Source organism: Lolium rigidum, chromosome 5 (genome assembly GCF_022539505.1).
Source record: "Lolium rigidum isolate FL_2022 chromosome 5, APGP_CSIRO_Lrig_0.1, whole genome shotgun sequence".
Classification (NCBI taxonomy): Eukaryota; Viridiplantae; Streptophyta; class Magnoliopsida; order Poales; family Poaceae; genus Lolium; species Lolium rigidum.
Genome location: NC_061512.1, coordinates 148,136,025 through 148,158,286, shown reverse-complemented (window position 1 = coordinate 148,158,286; position 22,262 = coordinate 148,136,025).

The window sequence follows — 22,262 nt, the reverse complement described above, 5'->3', positions numbered from 1 at the left end:
AAAGTCAAATACATAGAAATGGACCATCTAGATATATGGGAATGAATTGATAGCTACAAAGCATGGATAATTGGGATATGTATAATCTTGGAATCATCGAAAGTGGAAATAGTTTTGGTAGATGGTTATGAGAGTAGGGATCACTTTGACAATAAAAATTGTGCCCAAAAGAGTTAGAGACATTTCTATGCGACAATACTCAAATCCTCATATTTGAATTTGAATACTTGCAAATAGATTCAAACATTTTGGTAGTTGTTCTACTGGATTGAGAAGCTCGCGATCATCCATTTGCGAAAGGAGACGATTTAAAATGTTTTATAGATATCTAGATTTGACTAGAATATGGTTCAAAAATAATATTTTTACTTTAAAACCCGAAAATTTGAAAAACAAGCGTCACGAGATAGAGAATTTAATTACGGACTCAACTTCAGTATAATCACATGAAACTGAGTTCTGGATAGAAATATATGGAATTTCAAAGTTTCGACGTGAGCTAGTACATTCCACGCTAACTGATCGATCAGGTTGTCTTGGTACACGCGTGAGAAAAGAAAGGAAAAGGGATCGGTGGCTAGTACCAGTATATGATATAATGGTTTGTTCCAAAAGAAAGGAAAGGTGTATATATATTTCTTTCAACTTAATCTGTACGTGCACTACTTGAAATCGGCACGTTCAGTCGGCTTGATTAATTTACTTGTTGATCGAGCGAGTGCGGAAACTAGCGATCATTGGATGCTATCTTTTCTTTCGCGCACGAACGGAAAGTGACCTTATTTGATTGAAAACCATATGTACTGGCGAGTTTACATAGAAGATTTGCTTCAGCGTGGCTTTCATGGATTGGATTTGAGGATAGCTAGGCTGAGTACGTAGACTTCTCCGAGGCATCCAGGGAAATTAGAAAGAAAAGAGACTGGTACTACTAGCATGTCACACGTTGTCATTTTCAGAAATTCTTTCATCGCTGCTAGGATGTGCTAAGTTTTTTCTTTCCAGGGAACAACAAGCTAACTTGGCTAAGCCATGTTCCATGTTTTTCAGTTAAGTGACCGACCATGTATGATCTAAATCTAACAGGAGACGATGGCCATACCGATGATGCACAAGTAGTCGATGGTGATGTCGAAGATGGCGGTGCAGGTATGAGATTTGATGAAGACGTCAAGGAAGACCTTCCAGAGTCCATGGAGTAGCAGAATTTTCTAGCGCCGGTCGTCGCACACAAGCAGAAGTCTGCCCGGGTCATCATTGTAGAAGAATCTCCGGCTGTGAATCGAGAGGACGAAGACAGGCATCGGGATATGCAGATCGAAAGAAAAAGAAAGAATGAATAACCAGGGCCTACCTTGCTATCCGATGAAAACGACGACGTCATTGCCGTGGCCGGCGGAACAACGGCAACGCGGCCAACAGAGACTCCATGATGCAGCACCATGTCAAGAAGGTAGGCAACGTCAAAAGGAGTCTTCTGGTGGAGGGAATCTACGAGATGAACACCAAAGGCGTCGGAATTTGGTGATGAACTCGATTTTTGTGGCTAAGAGTGGCATGGTCTATATTTCTTGTACAAAGCTCATCTGGAGAAAGTGTGAGAACGAAAGTGAGGGAGACAGACTAGGAACACTCGTTGGACATGTTCAAGAGCATTAGTATGCATCGAGGTGGGAGATCAGGAGGCGTATGCCAACGTTAGGCATTCGGTGCACGACGTGGGTTTGAGAGATTATGACCGTTACGACGAAAATAAATTGCCTGAACGGAAAGCCTATAAAATTTGGAGGAACTTTCGTATTGAACTCGACAAGAAACGGTCACGCAATTGATGGGAAATTGAAGAGGGAGAGGTGGCTGCCATGAATGTAGGTTTGTACGTGACCTTGAGGAGGAAGACGAGCGACAAGCTCGGTTCGATTTTGGTGGGCTGGTCTGATGGGCCAGAAAACGAGCTTTATTGGCAGATTTAGTTGGTTTGGCCCTTTTTTATTTTCTTCTTTGTATTTTCTGATCCCTTTTGTTTGAACTTATTTTAAACTCTGATTTGATTCAAACATGATCAAAATATTTCCAGAAAATATATTTTGCAAGGTTAAATAGAAAATTTGGGCGCAATTCGGTTTTTTAAAATATGTTTACAAATCAAAATATGGCACGTATGCCTACATGGCTTATTTTATCAAAGAAAAACTTTTTATAATTTCAAAACCTTAAAAGAAATAAAAAGTTTTGTTGAAATCACTATTTTGAGAAAACTTTTTTAAATACTACACAAAAGTTTTAATTCCCTCCGGAATTTGAATCAAGACAAGCAATTCAAACATTCTAATTTTTTTATTTTAACATTCCAAAATTTGGAATGTTACAGACTACCACCCTTAAAAGGAATCTCGTCCTCGAGATTCGGAGAAAGGCTAGAAAAAAAGCTGGGTACGAGATGTCTAGGTGGGCTACCACCCTTAAAAGAAACTTTTGTGGGCAGTTTAGGTCTCGGGTAGATAGTTGGCTCAACTAGGGAGTAACTTGGCACTAAGTCATCTTTTGGAACATCTATGGCTTCTGACTTCATATCCAGTATGTGGTTCTTTATTCACATATTGTGAACAACGTATCTCTCCATGGTGACTTGAGTAGGTTTTTTTAACTTATGGTTAGGTTTCTAATCCATATGGGCTAGCTCTTGAACTACTTTTGACACAGAGGGGTCACTCTTTGGGTCAAACAGAAGACCAAAATATGAAAACTTCATGAGATCCTTCATCCTTTTCTTCTTGGTGTCTTCGACATCCTTCCACCACTCTAAACTAGTGGTTGGATCTTCGATCTCGTAGTAGTCCTACGCTTGACAACACTTGCCTACTATAAGGGTATAATATTTCTCCACCCTAAGGTTCAGGCTTATTCCCTGACGTCTCACTTGTAGGTATGTCTCTCTAGATTTACCATTCCTCGTAACAAGAGCAAACAATATGAGTAGTCGTCATGGGGGCCAATCCATGTCGCACACAATCATTTCCTTGTATTTAGTTTGGTATATCTCGTGTTCTAACTCTCGGTCAACCTCACAAGTTTGACAAAACTTTCCATGGAGAATTGAATCAATGTTTCAATCCCCATTATTGAATTGTTTTCAAAAACTTTCTATCGATCCTTAACTAGGGTTTTGCGTATCTCACACTCCTCGGTTCTTCATCTTGATAGGGACATCAAGGTTGGTTTTGCTAAGGTTGTCTTCATGACGATTTGTCAAGAAAACACTTGTTGGATTGGGTATAGATGAGATTAGATAGAAAGATTCTAAAGAACATTCCTACCCAAACACCATAGATCAAAGCAATTCAGCAAACAACAATCATCTAACAAACATCAAGCATCATGGTTCAAACATAAACAAACTAGTATGGTCATACCACAATTTGGTAAGATCAATACTTTGTTACGCTATCGTTGGTTCGCTAAAGGAGAACTAATGGTGGTCTGGTCTATTTCTGTTTTCTATGTTTCAAGTTTCTACTCTACTCCTTCGGTGTATCATCGTGTGTTGTGCAGTCTCCATCAAAGTATTTCTTCAAGTTCTTCATTGGTCTTCCATGAAACCCTTCTTATGGACTCGAAGAAAGTCACCTGAAGCAGCAGTCCCTCACTTCAGGCACAAGGTCATCATCTCTACTTCCTTGATGGTTTCATAAGGTAGGTCATCTAAGGTAAGAGGAAAACATTTTTGAAGATGGAGTAGATGAGAATACTGGAAGTTCACAAAACCGTCTTTTTAATAGAAGTAGGATTAGCTAGATTTTTCATCCTAGGGTCTCCCTATTTTCTAATCCAAACCTAGGGTCACGAACCTATGGTCAACACAATGCTCTGATACCATCTGTAGCGACCTCACCTTTTAAGGTGCCGATCTCTGTGCATATCTGTGCTAGTCCCTGGATCAATCGCTAGCACACACAGTACAAGATGTAATACCAAGATACAAAGGTCTTTATTACATCGTATGATCCAGTAATAACATAGTGACTTACAAAAGGTGTAGCACAAGGCTAGCATAACATCAGAGTTTACAACGAACAACATAGACAGCATGGAGCCCTTCATCTTCATGTGCCACAGGCGAGCATGTTGAGGATAGACTCGTAACCCTAATCATCGTATCTCACTCGTCTATCGAAATATCTGCAACAGGTAAAGTTACAGCCAAAAACATTTGGTCAATACTTTGAATGTATTGGCAAGATGACACTTTGGTGGACACAAATGGCGCCTAATATCTACATGCATATTTGGCTGGTGGAGTTTATGCTCATTTGCAGAAAGCCAATTTTTTCCTATCTTTTGCAAATAGTTTTTCATCATCTCATTATATTTTGTCACACAAAACCCTTTGTTCACCCACCAAATTTTAAATTAGGAAATTGGGATGAGGAGATTCTCGATCAGTTTCAAAGTCTTGATGCTCAGAATTGTCCGTAACCGGGGACACGGCTAAGTACTTAGTTTTAACACTCTCGAGAGGTTTGTGTACTTTACCCACAAGACTTGGCTATTCCTTCATCCATACTACTTAGGTGTGGCATGGAAGATAGAAAGACAAGACAAGACTTTTCAGAAGCAATCCCTCAGACCAGCACGGACGCGCTCCATCCTACAACACTACCACCCTCTGTTCGCCTGGCTGAGTTCTCGCAACTTAGTTGGTCAAGGCAGAGCCCATATTGCCATGTGGCTACACTAGAAGCTTCTCAACATTGAATGTCTCCAATCTCTTTGTTCCTGGGCGGCAATCCCCACCTATGTCTGCACTCCGCTGGCGATCTTACCAATCCGCCCAGGTGGTTCATTAACTTAGTTATTTTTCACCACACAAAAACATAAATTTTCCAACACACACACACACACATTTATTCATGAGATCCCTCCCACGTATCCATTCAGCACGACTAAGCATTCTACACTTACGTTGTTTCTTCTAACAGGAAAAACAGGTGTACCATAAATAGGATAAAGAAAAGCATAGAACCTACTCATGCATACTACTGAAATAAAATAAATACTACATGCATAGTAAAAGATTAGGACATTTATGAATTGGTGTGTCACTTGCCTTTTTGATAGTCGAAGAGTGTTCACTTCTCTCAATCAAAACACGCAGCTCTCGGACGAACTATAAGATAAAAGGTAACACAACATAAACACAACATTCATAGCAACATAACACACCAAAGCAAACACAATATAATTTGAAAGTTTGGTTATTCCTCTTACTTTAAAGTTTATCTATCTTATGGATCAATGTGCAAGAAGGTATGGCATGAGGCAACGCTTGCAAGATATAAATTTGATAGATTGAATGGATAAAGTCAAATACATAGAAATGGACCATCTAGATATATGGGAATGAATTGATAGCTACAAAGCATGGATAATTGGGATATGTATAATCTTGGAATCATCGAAAGTGGAAATAGTTTTGGTAGATGGTTATGAGAGTAGGGATCACTTTGACAATAAAAATTGTGCCCAAAAGAGTTAGAGACATTTCTATGCGACAATACTCAAATCCTCATATTTGAATTTGAATACTTGCAAATAGATTCAAACATTTTGGTAGTTGTTCTACTGGATTGAGAAGCTCGCGATCATCCATTTGCGAAAGGAGACGATTTAAAATGTTTTATAGATATCTAGATTTGACTAGAATATGGTTCAAAAATAATATTTTTACTTTAAAACCCGAAAATTTGAAAAACAAGCGTCACGAGATAGAGAATTTAATTACGGACTCAACTTCAGTATAATCACATGAAACTGAGTTCTGGATAGAAATATATGGAATTTCAAAGTTTCGACGTGAGCTAGTACATTCCACGCTAACTGATCGATCAGGTTGTCTTGGTACACGCGTGAGAAAAGAAAGGAAAAGGGATCGGTGGCTAGTACCAGTATATGATATAATGGTTTGTTCCAAAAGAAAGGAAAGGTGTATATATATTTCTTTCAACTTAATCTGTACGTGCACTACTTGAAATCGGCACGTTCAGTCGGCTTGATTAATTTACTTGTTGATCGAGCGAGTGCGGAAACTAGCGATCATTGGATGCTATCTTTTCTTTCGCGCACGAACGGAAAGTGACCTTATTTGATTGAAAACCATATGTACTGGCGAGTTTACATAGAAGATTTGCTTCAGCGTGGCTTTCATGGATCGGATTTGAGGATAGCTAGGCTGAGTACGTAGACTTCTCCGAGGCATCCAGGGAAATTAGAAAGAAAAGAGACTGGTACTACTAGCATGTCACACGTTGTCATTTTCAGAAATTCTTTCATCGCTGCTAGGATGTGCTAAGTTTTTTCTTTCCAGGGAACAACAAGCTAACTTGGCTAAGCCATGTTCCATGTTTTTCAGTTAAGTGACCGACCATGTATGATCTAAATCTAACAGGAGACGATGGCCATACCGATGATGCACAAGTAGTCGATGGTGATGTCGAAGATGGCGGTGCAGGTATGAGATTTGATGAAGACGTCAAGGAAGACCTTCCAGAGTCCATGGAGTAGCAGAATTTTCTAGCGCCGGTCGTCGCACACAAGCAGAAGTCTGCCCGGGTCATCATTGTAGAAGAATCTCCGGCTGTGAATCGAGAGGACGAAGACAGGCATCGGGATATGCAGATCGAAAGAAAAAGAAAGAATGAATAACCAGGGCCTACCTTGCTATCCGATGAAAACGACGACGTCATTGCCGTGGCCGGCGGAACAACGGCAACGCGGCCAACAGAGACTCCATGATGCAGCACCATGTCAAGAAGGTAGGCAACGTCAAAAGGAGTCTGCTGGTGGAGGGAATCTACGAGATGAACACCAAAGGCGTCGGAATTTGGTGATGAACTCGATTTTTGTGGCTAGGAGTGGCATGGTCTATATTTCTTGTACAAAGCTCATCTGGAGAAAGTGTGAGAACGAAAGTGAGGGAGACAGACTAGGAACACTCGTTGGACATGTTCAAGAGCATTAGTATGCATCGAGGTGGGAGATCAGGAGGCGTATGCCAACGTTAGGCATTCGGTGCACGACGTGGGTTTGAGAGATTATGACCGTTACGACGAAAATAAATTGCCTGAACGGAAAGCCTATAAAATTTGGAGGAACTTTCGTATTGAACTCGACAAGAAACGGTCACGCAATTGATGGGAAATTGAAGAGGGAGAGGTGGCTGCCATGAATGTAGGTTTGTACGTGACCTTGAGGAGGAAGACGAGCGACAAGCTCGGTTCGATTTTGGTGGGCTGGTCTGATGGGCCAGAAAACGAGCTTTATTGGCAGATTTAGTTGGTTTGGCCCTTTTTTATTTTCTTCTTTGTATTTTCTGATCCCTTTTGTTTGAACTTATTTTAAACTCTGATTTGATTCAAACATGATCAAAATATTTCCAGAAAATATATTTTGCAAGGTTAAATAGAAAATTTGGGCGCAATTCGATTTTTTAAAATATGTTTACAAATCAAAATATGGCACGTATGCCTACATGGCTTATTTTATCAAAGAAAAACTTTTTATAATTTCAAAACCTTAAAAGAAATAAAAAGTTTTGTTGAAATCACTATTTTGAGAAAACTTTTTTAAATACTACACAAAAGTTTTAATTCCCTCCGGAATTTGAATCAAGACAAGCAATTCAAACATTCTAATTTTTTTTATTTTAACATTCCAAAATTTGCAAAATTTTGAAATGTTACAAAGATATAGAGATGTCATACTCTCGAGAGAAACCACCTCTCGCTCCTTGTCTCCCTAGTTTAGTGCCTGTTCCTTGCTACTGCCAAATATGCATATCCTTTACTTCTCTCTAAGGTGGTTTGCGAGTACAATTCATAATGTACTCATGGCTTTGTCCCTGGCTATTTACCTGGCCAGACTTGGTGGAATCCAGCAGATGAAGAAGGAGTCGACGACGTCTATGCGAGCTAGGAACGTCTTCCCAGTCAGTTGCCTGTAGGGTTAGGGCATGACTTGGGCCGTGCGAACGCTTTCGTCTGAAGTATTTCCGCTGTCTGATTGTTGATCCCACCATTGAGGCTATTATGTAAGTATTGGGCATATGACCTGTTGTAATCTGTATATTCGGTACTGTAATGGATGATGTATTTGATACCAGTTTGGTTATGCCTTCACGACACACTGATCATGGGATCGTGAATGTGTATGCATACCGGGTGTTTCGGACAGCTAGTCTGGGGCCCCACATTGTCTTCATAAGACATAGTTTGGGGTTAGGGGTGGCTTGTTGATACATGATTTTTCTGGTTTGAATATGTCTAGACCTTGTTTATCAACTTAATTGAATGCTTACTAGATGGCATAAGATGACTATGTGCATTGGTTTTTCATTTTATTGTTCTTTTAATTTTTATGCCTATTTGAATCTTGGTCAAATTTTTATGCCCATGATTTAAAAAAGTTTAAAACATGAATATGAAAAATTAAGCATCTATCCTTCTTAGTCACTCCAAAATGTAGCTCTTGGGAGGGTTTTTGAAATTTCCATGCTTGAAACCAAAAACCACTTCTCTTCATGCATGCTTGACTTCATAAGACAGAGTTTAGGGTTAGGGGTAGATACATGATTTTCCTGGTTTGAATATGTCTAGACCTTGTTTATCAACTTAATTCAATGCTTACTATATGACATAAGAAGACCTTATTTTTTTAGTTTTTTTTAATTTGTATGCCCATTTGAATCTTGGTCAAATCCTATGTTTGACCAAGATTTGAACAAGTTTAAATCATGAATATGAAAAATTAAGCATCTATCCTTCTTAGTCACTCCAAAATGTAGCTCTTGGGAGGGTTTTTGAAATTTCCATGTTTGAAACCCAAAACAACTTCTCTTCATGCTTGACTTCATAAGACAGAGTTTAGGGTTAGGGGTAGATACATGATTTGTCTGGTTTGAATACGTCTAGACCTTGTTTAACAACTTTAATGCTTACTATATGACATAAGAAGACTATATGATTTGGTTTTTCATTTTTATGATTTTTTTATTTTTGATGCCCATTTGAATCTTGGTCAAATCCTAGGTTTGACCAAGATTTAAACAAGTTTAAAACATGAAAATGAAAAGGGAAGCACTTATCCTTCTTAGTCACTCTAAATGAAGTTTTTGGGAGGTTTTTTGAAATTTCCATGTTTGAAACCCAAAACCACTTCTCTTCATGCTTGACTTCATAAGACATAGTTTAGGGTTAGGGGTAGATACATGATTTGTATGGTTTGAATATGTCTAGACCTTGTTTATCAACTTGAATGCTTACTATATGACGTAAGTAAACTACGTATGTGCTTTGGTTTTTCATTTTTCTGTTTTTTTGTTTAATTTTCCGCCCATTTGAATCTTTGTCAAATCCTAGGTTTGACCAAGATTTAAACAAGTTTAACACGTGAAAACGAAAAGGTAAGCATGGATCCTTCTTAGTCACTCCAAAATGTACCAATCGATAGATGTGTTAACTTTGCTTCAAGGAAAAAATAATGCCATGTAAATGAGTTAACTTGGATTTCCTACCCTTGAATCCATAGGAAACTTTGTTCTAATGCACTATAATAATCAACCGAATTTTTACACCAACAGGTCTACGTGTGGTGCCCATGCGTGAGGTCCCACACTTCAGTGAGCACAAGTCACGTGCAATAGGTACGCAAACTCCCAGCCATTTTCTTTGTCAAGAGAAGACGCATCAGGATGCGTATTGGAAGTCTCTGGGTCCTTCAGGATCCTTCGTTTGTCCCTCTCACAAAAAAAACAAATCTCTCTCATTCTCGGCCTCGCTCGACTCGTTCGCACCTCCTGCTCACTAACAAACCCTGCACAATAGTCAACACCATAATGCTCTCCCTCCATCTTCTCTCCTTCCAAGTGATCCCTATTCCTCCGAGTTTCACTCGACAGGCAAACACATATGTGCTGCATAGTAGAGTAATAATAAAAAGGTAGGTAGAAAAATCGACCTACGAATCTATAATTAAATAGGTTAAACTAGGGTTTTGCCCAGTACTACAGATCAAGGTTCAAAAAAATCCAACTACGGGGTTCGAACAACCCCATTTCTAATCAAAGAATTTTTTCGACGTCATCCAAATGGCCTCAAACTATAGCATGGGCGGATCCAGACTATAGCCAAGGGGGCAGCCGCCCCCACTCAATTTTCTCGAAACCTTGTAATATATTAAGCTAAAGGCTGGTTTGCCCGCACTTAGAAATGATATTTGCATCACTTATCATATGTTTGCCCATTTGAATCTTGTCAAATCCTAGGTTTGACCATGATTTAAACAAGTTTAAAACATGAATATGAAAAATTAAGGATGTATCCTTCGTAGTCACTCAAAAATGAAGCTCGATCTTGAGAGGGTTTTGAAATTTCCATGTTTGAATCCAAAAAACCACGTACTTCTCTTCATGCTTGACTTCATAAGACAGAGTTTGGCGTTAGGGGTAGCTTGATACATAAATTTTCTGGTTTGAATATGTCTAGACATTGTTTATCAACTTAATTGAATTCTTACGAGATGACATAAGATGACTATGTGCATTGGTTTTTCATTTATTTTTTGAATTTTTATGCCCATTTGAATCTTGGTCAAATCCTAGGTTTGACCATGATTTAATCAAGTTTAAAACATGAATATGAAAAATTAAGCATCTATCCTTCTTAGTCACTCCAATATGTATAGCTCTTGGGAGGGTTTTTGAAATTTCCATGCTTGAAACCAAAAACCACTTCTCTTCATGCATGCTTGACTTCATAAGACATATTTTAGGGTTAGGGGTAGATACATGATTTTCCTGCCAGTTTGAATATGTCTAGACCTTGTTTATCAATTTAAATGAATGCTTACTATATGACATGAGCAGACCTTGGTTTTAATTTGTTATACCCATTTGAATCTTTGTCAAATCCTAGGTTTGTTGACCAAGATTTGAACAAGTTTAAAACATGAATATGAAAAAGTAAGCATGTATGCTTCTTAAGTCACTCCAAAATGAAGCTCTTGGGAGGGTTTTTGAAATTTCCATGTTTGAAACCAAAAACCACTTCTCTTCATGCTTGACTTCATAAGTCAGGGTTTAGGGATATTTAGGGGGTAGATACATGATTTTTCTGGTTTGAATATGTCTAGAACTTGTTTATCAACTTAATTGAATGATTACTATATAACATAAGAAGACTATGTGCCTTGATTTTTCATTTTTTTTAAATTATACCCATTTGAATCTTTGTCTAATCCTAGGTTTGACCATGATTTAAACAAGTTTAAAACATGAATATGAAAATTAAGCATGCATCCTTCATAGTCACTCCAAAATGAAGCCCTTGCGAGGGTTTTTGAAATTTCCATGTTTGAAACCAAAAAACCACGTACTTCTCTTCATGCTTGACTTCATAAGACAGAGTTTGGGGTTAGGGGTAGCTTGATACATGTTTTTTTCTTTTGAATATGTCTAGACCTTGTTTATCAACTGAATTGAATGCTTACTATATATATGACATAAGAAGACTATGTGCATTGGTTTTTCATTTTATTGTTTTTTTAATTTTATGCCCATTTGAATCTTGGTCAAATCCTAGGTTTGACCATGATTTAAATAAGTTGAAACATGAATATGAAAAATTATGCATATATCCTTCTTAGTCACTCCAAAATGAAGCTCTTGGGAGGGTTTTTGAAATTTCCATGTTTGAAACCAAAAACCACATATCTTCATGCTTGACTTCATGACACAGAGTTTATGGTTAGGGGGTAGATACATGATTTCTCTGGTTTGAATATATCTAGACCTTGTTTATCAACTTAATTGAATGCTTACTATGTGACATAAGATGACTATGTGCATTGGTTTTTCATTTTTTTTTTGAATTTTTATGCCCATTTGAATCTTGGTCAAATCCTAGGTTTGACCATGATTTAAACAAGTTTAAAACATGAATATGAAAAATTAAGGATGTATCCTTCGTAGTCACTCCAAAATGAAGCTCTATCTTGAGAGGGTTTTTGAAATTTCCATGTTTTAAACCAAAAAACCACGTACTTCTCTTCATGCTTGACTTCATAAGACAGAGGTTGGGGTTAGGAGTAGCTTGATACATAAATTTTCTGGTTTGAATATGTCTAGACATTGTTTATCAACTTAATTGAATGCTTACTAGATGACATAAGATGACTATGTGCATTGGTTTTTCATTTTTTTGAATTTTTATGCCCATTTGAATCTTGGTCAAATCCTAGGTTAATTTGACTATGATTTAATCAAGTTTAAAACATGAATATGAAAAATTAAGCATCTATCCTTCTTATTCACTCCAATATGTACCTCTTGGGAGGGTTTTTAAAATTTCCATGCTTGAAACCAAAAACCACTTCTCTTCATGCATGCTTGACTTCATAAGACAGAGTTTAGGGTTAGGGGGTAGATACATGATTTTCCTGCTAGTTTGAATATGTCTAGACCTTGTTTATCAATTTAAATGAATGCTTACTATATGACATGAGCAGACCTTGGTTTTAATTTTTTATACCCATTTGAATCTTCGTCAAATCCTAGGTTTGTTGACCAAGATTTGAAAAAGTTTAAAACATGAATATGAAAAAGTAAGCATGTATGCTTCTTAAGTCACTCCAAAATGAAGCTCTTGGGAGGGTTTTTGAAATTTCCATGTTTGAAACTAAAAACCACTTCTCTTCATGCTTGACTTCATAATTAAGTCGGGGTTTAGGGATATATAGGGGTAGATACATGTTTTTTCTGGTTTCAATATGTCTAGACCTTGTTTATCAACTTAATTGAATGCTTACTATATGACATAAGAAGACTATGTGCCTCGATTTTTCATTTTTTTTAAACTTATGCCCATTTGAATCTTGGTCAAATCCTAGGTTTGACCATGATTTAAACAAGTTGAAAACATGAATATGAAAAATTAAGCATATATCCTTCTTAGTCACTCCAAAATGAAGCTCTTGGGAAGGTTTTTGAAATTTCCATGTTTGAAACCAAAAACCACATATCTTCATGCTTGACTTCATGAGACAGAGTTTAGTGTTAGGGGGTAGATACATGATTTCTCTGGTTTGAATATATCTAGACCTTGTTTATCAACTTAATTGAATGCTTAATATGTGACATAAGAAGACTATGTGCCTTGATTTTCCATTTTTTGTTTTTTCTGAATTTTTATGCCCATTTGAATCTTGGTCAAATCCTAGGTTTGACCATGATTTAAACAAGTTTAAAACATGAATATGAAAAATTAAGCATATATCCTTCTTAGTCACTCCAAAATGTAGATCTTGGTAGGGTTTTTGAAATTTCCATGTTTGAAACCAAAAACCACTTCTCTTCATGCATGCTTGACTTCATAAGACAGAGTTTATGGTTAGGGGTAGCTAGATACATGATTTTTCTGGTTTGAATATGTCTAGACCTTGTTTATCAACTTAATTGAATGCTTACTATATGACATAAGAAGACTATGTGCCTTTGTTTTTCATTTATTTTGATTTTTTATGCCCATTTGAATCTTGGTCAAGTTCTAGGTTTGACCATGATTTAAACAAGTTTAAAACATAAATATGAAAAATTAAGCATATATCCTTCTTAGTCACTCCAAAATGTAGCTCTTGGGAGGGTTTTTGAAATTTCCATGTTTGAAACCAAAAACCACATCTCTTCATGCTTGACTTCATAAGTCAGAGTTTAGGGATAGGGGGTAGATACATGATTTTTCTGGTTGAATACGTCTAAACCTTGTTTATCAACTTGAATGCTTAATATATGTCATACAAAGACTATTTGCTAACGGAGGGAGTAAGCACTCTAGCTATGAAAAGTACCAAACGATGCATACCAAAATGATTTTTTAGAGGAATACTAGTTCGGATTATATAATTTTATATTAGCAAGCCAAAATCGAACCCCGTAGTTGGATTTTCAGAAATTGATCCGTAGTACTGGGCAAAACCCTAGTTTAGCTTGATTAATAATAGATTCGTAGGTCGATTTTTTTACGTTATTATTATTATTACTAGGATACGAAGGGAGAGCAGTCACGGGGCCCCACTTATTTATGGTGTCTATCCTTTTTCTGGTGATGTTGACTGTTGTGCAGGGTTGTCAGTGCGCAGGGGGTGCGAGCGAGAGAGAAACGCCGAAATGAGAGAGATGTTTTTTTTCTTTTAGAGGGACAACCGAACGATCCTGAAGGACCCAGATTTCCAATATGCATCAGAGCGCAGTTTACAGCAGGACACAAAATAAACAGGAAATTACGTCTAAACCCTAAGATTTACATGGTAGACCCCAGGCTGAAAGCAAGAAATGCGATCGGGTCCTTAACAGCCACCGTCCGGATTGATCCTCGTCGCAGCCGGGGATGAAACACTTGGCCCGACCAAATCGCCATGGCTACAGAGCCTGCACACCATAGCCTACGAGCTGAATTAGAAACGACCTGCCAAAACCGGCAGCCAACGGAGGTGGATAATTGGAGAGATGGAGAAAGAGAGAGTGTGTGTGTGTGTGTTGATGCCTCTCTCTTGACAAAGAAGATGGCTGGGAGTTTGCCTACCTAGCGTACGTGACGTGTGCTCACTGAAGTGTGGGACCTCTGATACGCGTACAGCACGCGTCCGTTGGGAACCCCAAGAGGAAGGTGTGATGCGTACAGCGGCAAGTTTTCCCTCAGTAAGAAACCAAGGTTTATCGAACCAGTAGGAGCCAAGAAGCACGTTGAAGGTTGATGGCGGCGAGATGTAGTGCGACGCAACACCGGGGATTCCGGCGCCAACGTGGAACCCGCACAACACAACCAAAGTACTTTGCCCCAACGAAACAGTGAGGTTGTCAATCTCATCGGCTTGCTGTAACAAAGGATTAGATGTATAGTGTGGATGATGATTGTTTGCGAGAAAACAGTAGAACAAGTATTGCGATAGATTGTATTCGATTAAAAGAATGGACCGGGGTCCACAGTTCACTAGAGGTGTCTCTCCCATAAGATAAATAGCATGTTGGGTGAACAAATTACGGTTGGGCAATTGACAAATAGAGAGGGCATGACCATGCACATACATGATATGATGAGTATAGTGAGATTTAATTGGGCATTACGACAAAGTACATAGACCGCTATCCGAGCATGCATCTATGCCTAAAAAGTCCACCTTCGGAGTTATCATCCGAACCCCTTCCAGGTATTAAGTTGCAAACAACGGACAATTGCATTAAGTATGGTGCGTAATGTAATCAATAACTACATCCTCGGACATAGCATCAATGTTTTATCCCTAGTGGCAATAGCACATCCACAACCTTAGAACTTTCCGTCACTTGTCCCGCATTTAATGGAGGCATGAACCCACTATCGAGCATAAATACTCCCTCTTGGAGTTAAGAGTAAAAACTTGGCCAGAGCCTCTACTAATAACGGAGAGCATGCAAGAACATAAAGAAAACATAGATATAAATTGATAATCAACATAACATAGTATTCTCTATCCATCGGATCCCAACAAACACAACATGTAGCATTACAGATAGATGATCTTGATCATGTTAGGCAGCTCACAAGACCCGACAATGAAGCATAATTAGGAGAAGACGACCATCTAGCTACTGCTATGGACTCATAGTCCAGGGGTGAACTACTCACTCATCACTCCGGAGGCGACCATGGCGGTGAAGAGTCCTCCGGGAGATGATTCCCTCTCCGGCAGGGTGCCGGAGGTGATCTCCTGAATCCCCCGAGATGGGATTGGCGGCGGCGGCGTCTCTGGAAGGTTTTCCGTATCGTGGCCCTCGGTACTGGGGGTTTCGCGATGAAGACTATATGTAGGCGGAAGGGCAGGTCAGGGGGAGTCACGAGGGGCCCACATGCTAGGGCCGCGCGGCCAGCCCCTGGGCCGCGCCGCCCTACTGTGACGCCACCTCGTGGCCCCACTTCGTTAGTCCTCCGGTCTTCTGGAAGCTTCGTGGCAAAATAGGCCCCTGGGCGTTGATTTCGTCCAATTCCGAGAATATTTCCTTACTAGGATTTCTGAAACCAAAAACAGCAGAAAACAACAACTTGCTCTTCGGCATCTCGTTAATAGGTTAGTGCTGGAAAATGCATAAATTTGACATAAAGTATGCATAAAACATGTAGGTATCATCAATAATGTGGCATGGAACATAAGAAATTATCGATATGTCGGAGACGTATCAGCATCCCCAAGCTTAGTTTCTGCTCGTCCCAAGCAGGTAAACGATAACAAAGATAATTTCTGGAGTGACATGCCATCATAACCTCGATCATACTATTGTAAGCATATGTAATGAATGCAGCGATCAAAACAATGGTAATGACATGAGTAAACAAATGAATCATAAAGCAAATACTTTTCATGAATAGTACTTTCAAGACAAGCATCAATAAGTCTTGCATAAGAGTTAACTCGTAAAGCAATAAAACAAAGTAAAGGTATTGAAGCAACACAAAGGAAGATGAAGTTTCAGCGGTTGCTTTCAACTTATAACATGTATATCTCATGGATAGTTGTCAATGCAAAGTAATATAACAAGTGCAATATGCAAGTATGTAGGAATCAATGCACAGTTCACACAAGTGTTTGCTTCTTGAGGTGGAGAGAGATAGGTGAGCTGACTCAACATAAAAGTAAAAGAAAGGCCCTTCGCAGAGGGAAGCATTGATTGCTATATTTGTGCTAGAGCTTTGGTTTTGAAAACAAGAAACAATTTTGTCAACGGTAGTAATAAAGCATATGCATCATGTAAATTATATCTTACAAGTTGCAAGCCTCATGCATAGTATACTAATAGTGCCCGCACCTTGTCCTAATTAGCTTGGATTACCGGGATTGTTATCGCAATACACATGTTTTAACCAAGTGTCACAAAGGGGTACCTCTATGCCGCATGTACAAAGGTCTAAGGAGAAAACTCGCATTGGATTTCTCGATTTTGATTATTCTCAACTTAGACATCCATACCGGGACAACATAGACAACAGATAATGGACTCCTCTTTAATGCATAAGCATGTAGCAACAATTAATTTTCTCATATGAGATTGAGGATATTTGTCCAAAACTCGAAACTTCCACCATGATTCATGGCTTTAGTTAGCGGCCCAATGTTCTTCTCTAACATTATGCATGCTCTAACCATTAAATAAGTGGTAAATCGCCCTTACTTCAGACAAGACGGACATGCATAGCAACTCACATGATATTCAACAAAGAGTAGTTGATGGCGTCCCCAGGAACATGGTTATCGCACAACAAGCAACTTAATAAAAGATAAAGTGCATAAGTACATATTCAATACCACAATAGTTTTTAGGCTATTTGTCCCATGAGCTATATATTGTAAAGGTAGAGGAATAGAAATTTTAAAGGTAGCACTCAAGCAATTTACTTTGGAATGGCGGAGAAATACCATGTAGTAGGTAGGTATGGTGGACACAAATGGCATAGTGGTTGGCTCAAGGATTTTGGATGCATGAGAAGTATTCCTCTCGATACAAGGTTTTAGGCTAGCAAGGTTATTTGAAACAAACACAAGGATGAACCGGTGCAGCAAAACTCACATAAAAGACATATTGTAAACATTATAAGACTCTACACCGTCTTCCATGTTGCTCAAACTCAATACTAGAAATTATCTAGACTTTAGAGAGACCAATTATGCAAACCAAATTTTAGCAAGCTCTATGTATTTCTTCATTAATAAGTGCAAAGTATATGATGCAAGAGCTTAAACATGAGCACAACAATTGCCAAGTATCAAATTATCCAAGACAGTTTACCAATTACTACATGTAGCATTTCCCGATTCCAACCATAGAACAATTTAACGAAGAAGATTCAACCTTCGACATGAATACTATGAGTAAAGACTAAGGACATATTTGTCCATATGCAACAGCGGAGCGTGTCTCTCTCCCACACAAAGAATGCTAGGATCCATTTTATTCAAGCAAAACCAAAAACAAAAAACAAACCAACGCTCCAAGCAAAGTGCATAAGATGTGATGGAATAAAAATATAGTTTCAGGGGAGGAACCTGATAATGTTGTCGATGAAGAAGGGGATGCCTTGGGCATCCCCAAGCTTAGACGCTTGAGTCTTCTTGAAATATGCAGGGGTGAACCACCGGGGCATCCCCAAGCTTAGAGCTTTCACTCTCCTTGATCATATCGTATCATCCTCCTCTCCTGATCCTTGAAAACTTCCTCCACACCAAACTCAAAACAACTCATTAGAGGGTTAGTGCACAATCAAAATTTACATGTTCAGAGGTGACATAATAATTCTTAACACTTCTGGACATTGCACAAAGCTACTGAAAGTTAATGGAATCGAAAAATCCATCAAGCATATCAAAACAGCAATGCGAAATAAAAGGCAGAATCTGTCAAAACAGTACAGCTCGTAAAGACGAATTTCTAAGAGGCACCAGACTTGCTCAAATGAAAATGCTCAAATTTAATGAAAGTTGCGTACATATCCGAGGATCCCTCACGTAAATTGGCATAATTTTCTGAGTTACCTACGGAGAATTAGGCCCAGATTCGTGACAAGCAAAGAAATCTGTTTCTCGCGAGTAATCCAAATCTAGTATGAACCTTACTATCAACGACTTTACTTGGCACAACTATGCAACAAACTAAGATAAGGAGAGGTTGCTACAGTAGTAACAACTTCCAAGACTCAAATATAAAATAAAGGTACTGTAGTAAAAACATGGGTTGTCTCCCATAAGCGCTTTTCTTTAACGCCTTTCAGCTAGGCGCAGAAAGTGTGTATCAAGTGTTATCAAGAGATGAAGCATCAACAGCGGGGGTTGGAGTTTTCTCAACTATGCATTGTATCTTATCTATGTAAGTTTCAGAGGCTCCCTTTTCATTAGTCTTAGGCTTGCTATTTTCATCAAACAAATTTTCGGGAACAAGCCAAGCATAATTATTTTCTAGTGCCTCGCACATTCCTAAGAGTTTGCACGGTATTGATGTTTTAATATCCCCCTCATAATTAACTTGATTAGTATACTTTTGTCTATCTTTTTCCATTTTTTCAAGGGTACTGGCAAAGTTGGTATAAGAGCCTAGCATATTATATTTAGTGAAGACTTTTCTAGCTTCTCTTGCTATTCCCCCAAATTCTTTAAGAAGAGTTTCTAATACAAAATCTTTCTTTTCTCCTTCTTCCATATCACTGAGTGTAAGAAACATAAGTTGAATCACGGGATTAAGATTAACAAATCTAGCTTCTAACGCATGTACTAAAGAAGCAACAGCAATTTCATAAGTAGGAGCAAGTTCTACCAAATGTCTATCTTCAAAATCGTCAACCGTACTAATATGAGTGAAAATATATTCTATATTATCTTTCCCAAGGATAGATCCTCGGCCTACCGGTACATCTTTAAGAACAAACTTAGGAGGAAACATGATGAAATAAGCAAAGTAAATGCAAATAACTAATTTTTTTTGTGTTTTTGATATAGAGTGCAAACAAGAAAGTAAATAAAGTAAAACTAGCAACAAATTTTTTTGTATTTTGTTTTAGTGCAGCAAACAAAGTAGTAAATAAAATAAAGCAAGACAAAACAAAGTAAAGAGATTGGATTGTGGAGACTCCCCTTGCAGCGTGTCTTGATCTCCCCGGCAACGGCGCCAGAAAAAGAGCTTGATACGCGTACAAGCACGCGTCCGTTGGGAACCCCAAGAGGAAGGTGTGATGCGTACAGCGGCAAGTTTTCCCTCGGTAAGAAACCAAGGTTTATCGAACCAAGTAGGGAGCCAAGAAGCACGTTGAAGGTTGATGGCGGCGAGATGTAGTGCGGCGCAACACCAGGGATTTCGGCGCCAACGTGGAACCCGCACAACACAACCAAAGTACTTTGCCCCAACGAAACGAGTGAGGTTGTCAATCTCACCGGCTTGCTGTAACAAAGGATTAGATGTATAGTGTGGATGATGATTGTTTGCGTGAAAACGATAGGAACAAGTATTGCAGTAGATTGTATTCGATTAAAAGAATGGACCGGGGTCCACAGTTCACTAGAGGTGTCTCTCCCATAAGATAAATAGCATGTTCACTACTAGGAAAAGGGCAATCAGTGGCGCACCACTTTTACCCATCAGTGGCGCAGTAGTGGTGCGCCACTGCTATCACGCCACTGCTAACTTTTAGTAGTGGCGCACTAGTGGTGCGCCATTGCTATTTGGCTTAGCAGTGGCGCACCGTGTAGTGCGCCACTACTAGCTTCATGGTGCGCCACTCCTAAACGTCTGAGGTGCGCCACTGGATAGGAAAAAGGTGCGCCACTACTAAAATTTGAAATTTCTAGATCTGGATCTGGATCGGGATCTGGATCTGGATCTGGCACATTTTGTTTCGAAATTTTTTGGCTCGTTATTTTTTCTCGTTCTTGTTACTAGAATTATTTGTGCAATGTTCATTCTCATTTTTGTTAGCCTAGCCGCCGGTGATGATGGATGAGGGACGTAGGAGAGGTGAGGAGAGGAGGAGGTCGCCGGAGGTCACCATAGTGGAGGAGGTCACCATAGTGAGGAGAGGAGGAGGTCACCGGAGCTCGACATAGTGGAGGGGGTCGCCGGAGTGAAAGGAGGATAGGAGAGGAGGAGGTCGCCGGAGTGAAAGGAGGAGAGGAGAGGAGGAGGTCGCCGGAGTGAAAGGAGGAGAGGAGAGGAGGAGGTCGCCGGAGTGAAAGGAGGAGAGGAGAGGAGGAGGTCGCCGGAGTGAAAGGAGGAGAGGAGAGGAGGAGAGCAGGCGGAGGAGAGGAGAATATGTGGAGGAGGAGGGAGGAGGGAGGAGGGAGGAGGGGGTTAAGTGGCCGGCTCCTCCCATTTTGAAATTCGTGGGCGGGAAGCTTAGCAGTGGCGCACCAAGGCATGGGTGCGCCACCGCTATTTTTTTTCTATTTTTTGCCCAAAATCTTAAACCTGAAAAAAGTCCTGTTTCTGTTTTCAATTTGACGAATCCATTTTTTGTCGAAACGGCCGTAGGCCGTTGAATTCGAATAGGAAATTTCGCGTAGATCGATTTTGATATAAAAAAGTTTTTCATCGGAGGTCGTATGCAACCGTGAAAACCCGTTTTACCGAAAGATGACGCCATTTTGCATAATATATCAAAATTCATTTTTTTCAATTTTCCCTAAACCTAGATGACATATTACATGGGCATTTCAAAGGATTTAATTTTTTGAATTTTCTATCTATTTCTTTTATTTTTTCCAAACTCGAAAAGGCGATCCACGGGGGGGTGGTGGAAATGTTTGGGCACCACTTAGCAGTGGCGCACCAAGCATGGTGCGCCACTACTAAGTGATGCCCAAACATGTCCATCCTCCCCTTTACATAGTAATGGCGCACCATGTAGAGGTGCGCCATCGCTACAAAACTTAGTTGTGGCGCACCTCTGCACGGTGCGCCATTGCTATGTATAAGGCTGGGTCAAACCCATGGTCAAACTTAGTGGTGGCGCACCGCAGGAGAGGTGCGCCACTACTACATTTTTAATAGTGGCCCACCACTTTCCGGTGCGCCACCGCTAAGTAGTAGTGGCGCACTGCCCTCCTGGTGCGCCACTAACACCCATCTTACGGCTAGGCCTTTTCCTAGTAGTGGTTGGGTGAACAAATTACAGTTGGGCAATTGACAAATAGAGAGGGCATGACCATGCACATACATGATATGATGATTATAGTGAGATTTAATTGGGCATTACGACAAAGTACATAGACCGCTATCCAGCATGCATCTATGCCTAAAAAGTCCACCTTCGAGTTATCATCCGAACCCCTTCCGTATTAAGTTGCAAACAACATGGACAATTGCATTAAGTATGGTGCGTAATGTAATCAATAACTACATCCTCGGACATAGCATCAATGTTTTATCGCTAGTGGCAACAACACATCCACAACCTTAGAACTTTCTGTCACTGTCCCAGATTTAATGGAGGCATGAACCCACTATCGAGCATAAATACTCCCTCTTGGAGTTAAGAGTAAAAACTTGGCCAGAGCCTCTACTAATAACGAAGAGCATACAAGATCATAAACAACACATAGATATAAATATATAATCAACATAACATAGTATTCTCTATCCATCGGATCCCAACAAACACAAGATAGAGTATTACAGATAGATGATCTTGATCATGTTAGGC